The sequence below is a fragment of the Gallus gallus genome, chromosome 9 (assembly GCF_016699485.2).
Source record: "Gallus gallus isolate bGalGal1 chromosome 9, bGalGal1.mat.broiler.GRCg7b, whole genome shotgun sequence".
Classification (NCBI taxonomy): domain Eukaryota; kingdom Metazoa; phylum Chordata; class Aves; order Galliformes; family Phasianidae; genus Gallus; species Gallus gallus.
In genome coordinates, this window is record NC_052540.1 from 3,939,066 (window position 1) to 3,951,717 (window position 12,652).

Here is a 12,652-nt window from a genome sequence, read left to right on the forward strand (position 1 = left end):
GATTTGGCCTGTGCCTTCCACGTGGAACTGTTTGAGACCCGCCAGATCTCCCCATACTTGACTTGCTGTGGCCTTAGAGGAGGCAAAGCAGAGCATATGGCTTGTGGGCCTCAAGAATCAGGCACAGGAAACCCTTTTATCACCAAAGCCACCATAGCTTGGCCACTGCAGAGCTGCCTTGGTAGAGCAACAGCCACCCAACCCATGACCCCATAAAGAGATCAGTAATCCCACAGCAGTGCCGTTCTGGAGCAACCAGGGAATATCAAGAGAAAACAAATCACCAGTGGCACCTATAGCCACGTGCAGAAATTAGAGAGTCTGACTATAAGGTCACAATAAATCAGTGCGCTGACAAGGAGATCTACCCTTTGTCCAGGGCAGAAGATTTATCTGTGACCCTAGGCAGGGGCATTTCTTTCCTGATTTGTTAAACGCTGAGCAGAAAATGGAGTTAGATCAGGTGCCTGATGAGTACCTGATTGCAGATGCTCATGCCCAGCCCAACGCCTGCACTTTCTCCCCTGCGCACACACACACACTTGTTTGCAGGATGCTGTATTATACTTAAAGAGTGCCTCTATTTCCCTGTGATGGACTGGCTTTTGTAGAACTACATTTTGAGGTTTGTTTTCTTGATGACATTTTAATCAGAGGGCTCTTTGCCTCAAAATGCCGACCAGTTCCAGAGCAGTGCCTACCTGCTGGGAGCCCAACGGGATGGCCATTGGTGAGAGGGAGGCACAGAAGGGGAGGGCCTGCACTGGCTTGTCCAGCCAGGAAGTCCGGGCTGTCCGCTTGAACAGACAAGCCACTAGGACATCACATTCACCCTGACATGGTAAACCATATTTTCTCCTTCACCTCCACCAGCAAACCCTACGGACATCCATGGCCTACACATAAGGGAATTATGGGTTCTATTTATGAAAGCACTGAACTCAACTAAAACCATGCTGCCATCCCATTTACACAGCAACAAGCAACATAGACAGTGGCAGTTGCAAAAGGCATTACAGGAAATAATCAAATAACTCACTTTGACATTGCTCTACAGGCCCTGAACTCATTCACCAAAGGTTTTAGTTCTCCATTTTTTTCCCCTATCTCACCACTAAATTATTCCTTAACTGACTATTGTGGCGATTTGAGGAACTTTTGACATATAAATGCAAACATGCCCATAAATTTCACAGTAAAAACTTAACACGAGAAGCCTGCGTAGTCGCAAACAGTAAATATTTTGCTGTGGCAGTGGTTCATATGGGAAAAATTAGCATTTCACTCTGGTTTGGCCCAAATGTGTTTTGATTTCCTTGGAGGTCGTTGAGAGTGTTTTTTCTGGTTTGGTCTCCTGTAATATAAATAATAATGTAGCCAGATGCTGGGTATATAAACACATGGCTGATGAGCAAAAGGATGTGAAGGATAATGTTCATTATCTTTACAACACTGGGAAACAAGGCTACTGTTTTTGAACTGCATAAAATGCACTGAATAAACCAAACACCAGAAACCTGACAGGGTCATAGTCTGCCTATGGTCACAGGAATGGTGTGGAGTGACTGCTGTAGCTTGTCTGCAACATCCTCTCACAATCTTAACCTTTTCTGTATGCGTATCCCAAACTATTTTTAAGGTCCTCAGTTTTGTGGACCAAGTGAAGTTCACTGAATTGAGGACAGAATTTGACCTTGCCTTTTGATTTGTATCTTGCCACAGCTCCATCTGAATTTATTGGAAGAAGGAGGTTCAGCCCCTCCTACGTGGGACCACAGATGTCTCTGCTGGGAGTTCAGCGACTCCAGAAAGTACAAGGATTCCTTTGGAAAATTGATTACTTTCTCATCTGAGGTAAACTGTTTTCTCTATGATCACGTTTACCATATCTGAATAATCTTACCTCTGAATTGTGAGTAAGAACTGATCACACTGCTAAATACACTGTGTTAAATATTTATCACTTTTACGTGAATCTAAATTCCAGACATTTAATAGCATCACAAGCAATTTGGGTTGATTCCTATTGTCACTAAAGACCCTTCCAGACTTTAGTGTATTTTAACCATGACGGCAGTATATAATCAATATCAGTTTGCAGAATGTCTATAGCTATGTAGGAGAAAATTCCCAGCACCCTCTTCTCCAGGAAAATTTGCATACAGTTTCACATTTCTGTTCCATTGGTGCCACCTATTGGTAAGTGCATATGCCAAACCAAGAAAACAGTCATTTCCTTTGAGGAGTTGTGACAAGGGCTTGGACCACTCACCAAAGACGTGTGACTACCATTATGACATAGGCATCATCTGGGACCATTTTGAAGGCAAACTCCTTGATCCCATTGAGGCATTCAGCTCCACTGACCATTTTCCAGCCAGGTCAGCTCATGACTCAGTGAATAAAGAGCTTGTTGCTCTTGAGTTTAGCAGGAAGCCCTACTGCTGGCTCCTACTTTGCCTGGCCACTACTTTTTCCACCTGGGATTAGAGATGCTCTTGGTCCATCCCATAAAAGTGGTTGGTCTCCATTACAGTCTGTCCAATCCTGAATGGATCAGACCTTCACAAAGCTCTCCTTGGCTTCAGGTTTGGCTCCATATGACTCAGCCAGCAAAGCACCAGCATGGTGTTCTCAGTCTTGGGCACCCATCCCAGCTGCCGAAGGGAATTAGTTAATAACATCTTCAGCAGAGGGTGAAAACCCTGTTCTATGCAAGGAACTGATGTCTATGTTGAACAGTTACTACTTTCTCTATTGCCCACCCTCCTCAGCTAGACTTCCCAGAACAAAAGAAGGGAGAAAAGAGGAAAGTCCCTTAATTTACGTAGATCAGTAGTTAATGAAGATTACCCACTTGATCGCCCTGAGAATACTTCTCAGGTGAGACCCATTGAGCATCCTTGATAAAGAAAATGACAGTCAGCTGAAGTCTGACAGATTTGCAAGGCAGAAGACCAGCCCACAGTACTTCTCGGCACAATTAGGCTTTGAAATGATTACAAGCTCCACTCCACAAGGCATCAGGAATTGCCTGAAGACACTGGCAAGCTCTAGACTGTGGCTTTGTGCCAAACTACCCTACAGTTCAACCAAAGCATTTGTTTCCCAGCTGTAGTACCCAAGATACCCCAGCCTGTTGAGGTGTTGACAAGAGAGCGAGAGCAGAGGGAGAACTGATGAATTGGGTAACCTGAGAAAAGCCCCAGAGCCCTGCAACCAACAGACTTGTATAGTGGGACGGGCTGTGCAAGGGAGTATTTCCTTGTGCAAGTGAGTGGTGCTGTCAGGAGGGTGCTTCCACTTAGCACCCCAACAAGCAGCAGGCAGCCAGTTGAACCCAAGCTGCACCAGACCAATGCCAAAAATCTGTAGATAAATCTGGATGAATCCTGCTGGGAGCCTACTTTCTCTGAATTCCCATGCTACGAATAATTACAGAAACATCATTTTCAGTATAGGATGGACCCAACCTAGCAAGGTGCCACCCAACTCTGTTCTCACCTCTATGCCACCCTTACCAGAACGTACCAGTCCTCCCAGAGCCCCCAGTCTCTGATCCCAACACAGCCCTTCCTATCCCTTACACTTTCATTTCTGTTTCTTTACATCTTTATTAAACTGTATAGCCACTTTGATAGGAAAATTGAAAAGAAAAAGATATGAGGAACAACAAAAAAGCCATAATTATGAAGATTCAATTTAATTTTAAAGGTTGTGGAAGGAGGAAAAAAAAAAAAGAAGCAGGAGAAGAAGAAACCAAATTAATTTAGCAGGAAAGCATTGCATGAAATATTGTTGGAGTTTAATAACCATGCAAAGACAGATGATATGTGTGGAAAAATTAGTTGTAGGACCTCATAATAGTCTATTAATATTTTCTACAGGCGCAGAAACCCTTTGCTGAATGATTGTAACAAAGTAATCTTTTTTTTTTTTTTAAGACATTAAAAAATATCTTCAAAAGGAGAAGACGGCAGCAATGTACATACTGTGCAGAATGGAGACCCCAGCGAGGCACGTTAGATCCCAGGTTAGATCCAGCACAGACATCTCTGCTCTGCCGCGATGCAAAGGCTGCTTGCTGTGGGCAATTGTCCCAAGTGGAAGGATGACATCCTTTGACCAACCCCTACTTCCACGGCAGGCTTTTGGTCACTAATAGTTATAATAATAAAATACCACCTTTATGCACAGATGGGCCTGCCAGACCAGCCATGCCAGCCTACCCAAATGTGAGTTCTTGCTATTGAGGTAAGGCAATGCCACATTTGGCTCCCTAATGAGATGAAGCCCAGTGGGGTAGATGGATGTCCGTATGGATCTCTGCCAATCACTTGGTGATGCATGGGAATGAAGCAGCACCCTGAGGCTCTAAACAAGTGGTAGACTGATCTTCTACCTCTTATCCCTGCAAAGCTGTGGGCAGGCTTGCAGCCAACTACACTTGGGCTCTTTTGTCATCATGATGCGTTAGCTATGGGCACTAAATAGTACTTTTTCTGCATCAGGTAACCTACAGGAACTGAAGGAGCAAGAACCATCCTCAAGGGAGCCCCAGGAGATCAAATGGCACGATCGAGTCATCACTGAGCCTGGGGTGGTCTTGAATTTCAGTTGATTCCAGCAGGAAGGGAGCAATGAGATCCCCCCACCACAGTGGAACACTGGCACTGATGCCAAGGTGGAGTATTTTTGCAAGCTGGGGCAGATGGACAGAGCCTACATCTGGAAGGCCAACAGTCGACAGAAAAATCACACCCAGCAGCTGGTCCCCAAGGATGCTTTTGTAACTTTCTGGTCTCAAGGGCTCTGCATACGAAGCCCAAAGCTCCCGCATAGTACTGTCAGATGCACAAGGACAAAAAACACCCAGCATTAACCCTAACACCCAGCCTTGTCGTTGTGCCATCAGGGATGTCTTTAACATCAGCGTTAACAACCAGCCCAAGTAAAACATCACCACAGCTGCACCAAGACAAGGGGTGGGCATGGAAGCGAGGGAGGAGAGACCTCTGTCTGTGGGCAGTTTCACTTGGTCTCTTGAAAGGATGTATTTCCTTGGTCCTAAATGGGATTTGCTTTAGCTCCAGACAAAACCCTTAGGATCCTGCAAACTCAACTAGGTCAGCCCTGCAAAGAGGAAAAAAAAAAAAACCACAGGATGAAATAAAGAATGAAATGATGAATAAAACTAAATAAAAATAAAATAAAAAAAATAAACCCAGGACAAAGCCAGACTGCAATTCCTCGTTCGGCTTCCCCTTTCTCCTATTTTAATCTGTATAGTACCATCCAGTTCCAGCCTCCCCCTTCCCCCCCTTTTTTTTTTTTAAATGCAGCCTAATCCTGAGTGTGAACTGATGTAGTTTGTGTGTTAGGGGGGAAAAAAATCTCTCTCTTTCTGCCTTTTTTTTCCCTTCTTCTTTCCTTGGCCCAGTTCATTATTTTTCTTTCTTGTCACTCAGTGTGATAGGTTGAACAGAAGTGCACAGATGAGCACTGAAAACGGTGTCACAAGGCCTTAATCTAGTCTTTAATGCCTGACTTCAGAGATGTCATTTATCTTCTAACTGCAGCAGGCTTCCACCAACTTTATCTCTAATAATATATTGATGGATTAAAAGGGTCGGGCAGGAGACCGGGCTGGAAAAATTGCTTATTGACATCAAAATACAGTGCCCTCAACCTGATAAACATGGAGGGGCTCGTGTATCTCCTAGAATAGTTGGCGTTGCTATAATTTTTTTTTCCTAGCATGTTTCTCCCAGGTTCATGGGGTGGTCTGGTAAAATAAACAAACAGAACAAATAAATAGGAAATATGGTTTCTGCATTGACACAGCAGAGTGGAAGCCCAGCTATTTCTGTAATAGTTTTTTAATGATAGCGCTGGGCACCACTATTTTATCGCGCCCCGCTAGCTGCATCCTGAAGTGATGTGGGAGGGAGAGCTGCCATTGTTTTAGTGAGCTGGGGGCATTAGGACACGTGTGATGCTAACACAGCCCCTTGTCAGTGCGTTTCGGGAGGCTGTTCCTCTCCCCAGAGGTGTAAAAGTAGGGAGCTGTCTCGCAATCTTTACGGCTGAAATTCATCCCTCGCCGCACCGAACTCATGCAAGGAGAATTAAAGGGAGGAGGAAGGACTGGCTGCCACGCAGAGCACCGGCAGAAATGCTGCCCCAACCTGCACTCTCTGCTGTACACCCAGAGGATGGAGCTGCCTTGTCAACGCTACAGGAGCAAAACCCCAAAATTCAGGATCCCATCCTCTCTCTGCCAAGGTAGCAGAAAGGTTCCTCATTGTGTTGCAGGTGTTCTTACTAACCCTGCTGGTGGGGATGTACTTATTTCAGGTATACCAAGAGGTTGTCTCTTGGTTGGAGCAATGGGGTAGAGTTATCCCACAGTCAACCCCCCTATCTAAAGGCAAGTGGTGGGTCTGACAGGTCTCTTCTGCATGGGAAGAGATTTGCCATGCCTCCAGGTGTCCCTGCAGCACAGTTCTTCCTTCTGGTACCAAGGCCAAGGAGCATGTTAGCAATAGGACTTGGCCACTAGTAGGAAAATCTAAATCAATTACATCCCAGTTCATCTGTTGTCAGTCCCACTGTAGTAGCAAATGGTCATGGCTGCCTGAAGTCTTTATGACCTGTGGGAACTGGGCTTGGGGCAGGTTTTACTTATGTCCACAGCAGCTTACAAAGGATTAAAAGAGGCAGACAATAGGGCAGAAAAGACAGCAAGAAGCAGGAGTATTGTGTTACTCTTTTTCAGACTATATGGCTTCTCGAGGAGCTTTCCTTGGCAGTTCTGCATGAACTGTGACCAAGTGGGTACGCTCCAGCTACACATCACCATGCAGAACTGGCTGGGGAAGGCAAACACATGGCATTGCTAGGAACAGCCATGGCAGAAATACACCCCTTGCAGTGGGATTGAGGAGGTTCAAGCATTTGTTGGGACAAACACAGCACCACTGAGAACATGCAGAGCCCGCCCCTTCTTGAGTCCATTGCAAAGTGATTCCCCTTCCTCTCTTGCTAATCACTCTTACTGCAAACAGACATAACTAAAAATCATGAAACTTCATCCTGAGTAAAGTTCCAACATTTTAAGTCTGATTTAGACCAAAACCAGCCTGAATGGCAAAATCCAGAAGCCTTCTCTTGGAAGAAGTTCAGAAAAAACATCGATTCAGAAGTGTCATACAGAAACCTCTCTAATTCCTAAGTGGGACATCGCATTTTGGCCTGGTGATCCTGCTCCTTTCCAGCCTAAGCCACAGCTGCCCTCCCACCTTGACCCATCTGCTGCCTCCATTATGGTTCATCTCTGTTCACTCCAAAATACCACCCACCAGGCACAACGGATGCATCCCTCTAACCAACTGCACAGGCTTCCTGGGAAGCCCACAAGCCACCGAGACAGATGCAGAGATAAAGTTTGTCACCAGAGAGAGCATTTCATTTCATTTCCCTGGAAAGAAATTCCATGAAAATCAATCTTCCCACAGAAAATTTTGATTCTTGGCAAAACGTCTTTTTCTGATCGGGAATGGCCTCAACTCAAAAAAAAATATCTGAGCAGCCGTGGTTACAAAAGAGCCGCGTTTCATTCCCACTTGCATTGAGAAGGATTTTATATGAAGGCAAACTCAACAGCCCTTGAGGAGGTGGTAAAGTCATAAATTTCATCATCACAAGAGCTCTTAATTATCAAGAGTTCAGATTGCTTTGATTATGCCCCAAAACTCAAGCTAGGCGATTTGGAGCAGTGTCAGATGGCCCAGCAGAGACCATGCCTCCCATTGAAGTGGTCCTTAGCTCACAAGAGATGGGTTCACTAGAACTAACAAGCTTACCCACCTTGAAAGCCTTGTCTTTCCCTGATAGCTGGAAATAACACCATAGCACATCAAACAGGCAAAGTCAGGTGCAAAGACCTCCTGCAAATGAAGATCAGTGAGCTGTGCAGATGAGCTCTGGAAGACCCATGCTGATAGCCACCATTTTCCATTTGGAAACCCTAAAATACACCAGTGCAAAAGTAAAAGGAAGTGGGGAGACCAGGAAAAATTAGCCAGATGGCCTCAGATGAGCAACCAAGTCATCAATTTGATCATGAGCACTGCTCTGGGAGCAAATGATGGAACATCACGCAGTCCAGCATCCCAGTTCCTTGGATGAGAATGATTGGCAGGCACCATTACCCCACAGAACATTCTGAGATTGCCCTTCTGAAATTTACCCACTGAAACATTGAATTTATCATCTCAATTCATCAGCTGAAATGCCTCAGACTTCTGGGAAGCCACCTCTGGCCAACCACTCGATGGGAAGAACGACTCTGATTATTTTGGCATGTGGAACTAAAGCAGCTCAGCCACTTTCCCAGCACCTGCCACTCACTCCTGGTTGCATTTTATCTGAGCACCATTTTCTAATTTCACTGTGTTAAGGACTATCACAATGTATTTTTGTAATAGGTAGCTAAAATGACAAACTGTGAGGATTGTTCCATTTGCCATATACATTGAATAAATTACTGTGGTTAAAAATAGCAATTTAATATCCATATTCTGTTAAGGGAAAAAAGAAAACAGATTTTTTTTTTTTGCAAGTGCCATTCTTTACATGCTTCTTTTTTCAGATTCCTTGGCAAGTAGAGAAGTATCCCAAAAATGAGACGTTTTCTTCATTAAAATAGAATTCTCTGAAGCTTTTTGCACAACTTTGTTTCCTTCCCACTAAATTCCCTGGAAGGCTTCACGGTGACATAACTAGAGCAGAGTTTGGCCAGCATTGCTCTTCCCTGAGACATTTCACAAGTAAATTTTTTCCAGTACTCCCTTTGAATTCCCCATTCCTTTCTGGATTTCCAGCTCATCACTTGTCAACCCTTAAATATACAGTGGGGCTGGGTGTAGGATTTCTCATTCCAGAGCCACAAGTTACACCATTTATAAGACCAACGGGTGTGACCAATGGGTTGCACATCATGGGTGAGTGATAAGTCCTGCAGCAAGACCTGTTCCTTCCACCCAGTCATGCTGTAGCATTGCTGCTGTGCTCAAATAGAACTGATGTTATGGAAAAATGGTAATTCACTGCTGAGCAACTGCCTATGAACTAAGCCATGGCAAATTCCCACTGGCACCCATTGCACTGTGGCCTTCTCCTCAAGTCTCAAGAGTTCTTCATGGCTTGTTAACCTGCTTCATATGGGAGTGATTTCACTGTCTGGTTAACTCTTGCCAAATGGTAGTTACCTGGGCTCACCATTTAAGATAAAAAATGCATATCACACCTGGCTATTTTTACCCATTGATTGCTCACTACTCTCCAGAAGCCATCAACAGTGGATTGATGAACAAGTCCTCAAAAGGCATGGGCATGCATATTTGCTTGTTACAGTACTGCATCCCGACTCTTCCAAGCTGCTTTCTCCCTCAAACTGCCTTTCCCACAAAGAATCATACTGTCAAAACCCTCATTATTTTATAACTCCTATGCCCCTCTTCTCTTCTCACCTTGTTAAACACTGCGGGAGCAAAGGAGTTCAGTAGCTCTACCATTTTAGCAACACCATTGATTTTGTCTCCCTCTTCATTTATTAATGGAACTACTTTCTCTCTAGTATTCCCTTTTCCCTGATATAATTGTAAGAGCTCTTTTTATTCCCCTTAAGCCTTTCTGCTCTCTGAGCTGGCCTTATCTTTTCCCTGCAAGCCTTAACTGACTGTATATTCTTGTTTAGTTCTCTTCCCCTTCTCTATTTTTCACTATAGGTTCTTTCTTTACGCTCCTATCTTTCGCTGGTGCTTTGTTATGCCACATTGGATGCTACTTGTCCTTCCATTTATTTCAACTAGAGCTGTGGCGTGCTCAACTCTATGGGGCTATTCTGGCATTTCTGGCCTTTTCTCAGCCCTCTGCATTGAACACATCCTCCTGATTTAGCCCTGTGAAGGTCATGGCCAGCAGTGCATGGAGGCACGGGATGAGGGCAGGCCATGATGGAGCTATCACAACACAGCAAAGTCCCACACCTTGTGTGCATCACAGGTACACATCCCTACCCCCTGGCCAAAAAGCCACCCTTACCAACATCTGTGCATTTGGATGTTATGAATAACTAATATAACAGCATAGAAGTTCCTCTTTCCTCTCCACCTGGCTATACGTAAATAATGTTAGCACCAAATCAGGATCTAGCAGGAACCAAAACGCCTCCCTCAAGTCATAAATCCTTCTCTTTCTGCTTTCATTTCAGAGTTAGATCTTGCTCCTGAATCCAAGGTTAAGCCATTTTCAGCAAGTAAGCTCACAGCATGGTTTCAGCTGTTGGAGCAATTAGAGCCTAGAGCAGTCCAACAGAAACAAAAGAGTGGACAGACTTTACCTCCGTGAACTTTCTGATCTGGATTTTACAGTGTGAGCATTGCAGTACCAGCAGGTTAGACCAAAGGATTCAGGAGCTATCCTAGTTCTAGGCAGCTCTCCAAGTCCTTTTTTTTTTTTTTTTTTTTTTTGTAAGAGGAATATCTTCATTCCAAACATACAATGGTTTAAAAGAAAAAAAGAAAACAGTACATTTTTCAGTGAATCATTACTTCACCTGGGAAAAAAAAAAATCAAAGCATTTCATTTTTATAATGAGAAAACACATTCTAATGCTACAATGTGATGGAAAGCACAGCAATAACAGCAGAGTAGCAAAGAGCTAGGTTACAGAAGGTGAGGATAAGTCCAAGTGCAGCAGCCATGACATAGGAACAAAAGAATGAAAGACTCTCCTTACCACCAGAAGGCCTCAGGTACAACAAGGATCTCCAGCAAAATACTCTCACCTCCACTGTCAACCCCTAAATGAGGTCTGGGAAGGGGTGCATCCTGGCTTCACCCTTCCAGTCACTCAGGTACATTGCATGCACCTGAGCTCCCCTGGGTTGGCCCTGCCTTCCACCAGGTGCTCAATCACTGCTTCAGGCCATGGTTTAGCATTTCTGCTACACACATATTTCAATTCCACTGGATTTACAACGTGTTCAGATGAAGCTTTTCTCTGAAACTGTAAGAAATTCACATAATTCTCTTGCTCACTTGGAACCTACATTTTTTCTATGCAGGAAGAGAAATGAGAATTATCCGAAGACAGAAAACAATGCTTCTGAGGAAAGACTGAAGAAGTTGGGGTTGCCCAGCTGGAGGAGTGGGGGGGGGCATGGCTGTAATCCCAGAGTACGTAGAAGGCTTATGGAAAGAGAAAGGGATAGATTTTCCTCTTGGTAAATCTTAGAATCGCAGAATGGTTTGGGTTGGAAGGGACCTTACAGCCCATCCAGTTCCAGTCCTTGCCATGGGCTCACTGCTTCCCACCAGCTCAGGCTGCCCAGGGCCCCATCCAGCCTGGTCTTGAGAACCTCCAGGGATGGGGCACACACAGGTGTGCCAACAGAGCAACAGTGCCGGCACCTCACTGCTCTCTGAGTGAAGAATTTCTTCCTAACATCTAAGCTAAATCTCCCCTCTTTTAATTTAAAACCATTCCTCCTTGTCCTATCACTATTAGACCATGCAATAGCAATGGTGATGGGAAGAAGAAAGCCATTGGATTTGCCCAACTTACAAAGCAGCAGTTTTGAGTTTAAACCAAGCTAAATCTGAATGCAAGGGGAGCATTTCTAGCACTGATGCTGCTGACATGCTGGAACAAGCACCGGGAGAGAAGCTGTACCCGTGCTGCTGGAGGTCTCTTTTCCAACCAGCATGACCACCACTAGCCTGGAGCAGCATGATTTGGTTGCAAAGGTCTTCTCAAGGTCCCCTCCACCTCCATTTTCCTAAGTCAAGTCTACAGAGCTCAATGTTTTTTGGATATTGCAGAACTTGTGCAGCCCTGTAGGTTTTTGGTGGACCCAGAGAGGAGCATCTCAGAAAACCTGCTTGGTCTGCAAGCCTCTCACCATGCAGAGCTGCTGTTGCAAGCATCATACCTGTGTTAAGCATTCATAGGGTTTCTATAAAGTCATTATCAAGAACATAAAAGACCCAGGCATGGAAAACCAGCTAGAGCTACTTCCAAGCATAAGGAGCCCATGGAAGCTGCCAGGAAAGGCACTTCAGGCAAATCCAAACCCAGGAGGGCCCAAAGCTGCAGCGCGGGCACAGGGGGAGGTGGGATCCTTCAGGGAGTTTGGCACTGCTTCGCTCTCTCTGGTGTGTGCAGAAGTTAGAGCATGGCTAATTACAGGAAATTAAAGAGAAAGAGATATAAAGAGATTGCCTGAGCTGTGAGAGCCCTGGGAAGGGCTGGCGGATGTCCCGTGGTGCCACCGCTGCAATTAGGCTCACGGAGCAGCGCTTGGAAGTGGGGCTAGAATGAAAAAACATGAAACTGTGTGGCAGGAAAAGGTTAATTATAACCCATTTGCTGCAGAATCTAATTTCTAGGCATTGAATATTTGCAGATTAATAGGCAGCAGGGCCAGGAAAGACACTTTCAGCAATCTAGGCTGGAGTGGCAGCGATGAGACACTGTGGCAGAACAGAGTTCATCTTCAACCCAAGACCACAGTAAAGGTGATTGTGCAAGGGCTGCAGGAGGCTTCTGGTTAAAACAAATGTGCTAGATCAGTGCCAGCCATCT

General features: G+C 44.9%; 2 long non-coding RNA genes across 2 annotated transcripts; one reads left to right on the forward strand and one right to left on the reverse strand.

Annotated features, from left to right (window-relative positions):
- The first annotated feature begins 2,287 nt into the window (after positions 1-2,287).
- Positions 2,288-4,698, forward strand: LOC121111549. The gene is made up of 3 exons (XR_005862230.2): positions 2,288-2,381; positions 3,945-4,033; positions 4,512-4,698. It is a non-coding gene; the product is annotated as an uncharacterized LOC121111549 (long non-coding RNA).
- Positions 3,690-10,840, reverse strand: LOC124417084. The gene is made up of 3 exons (XR_006930846.1): positions 10,805-10,840; positions 7,870-8,029; positions 3,690-5,133 (listed from the first exon to the last, which is right to left on the reverse strand). It is a non-coding gene; the product is annotated as an uncharacterized LOC124417084 (long non-coding RNA).
- Positions 10,841-12,652: the final 1,812 nt, after the last annotated feature.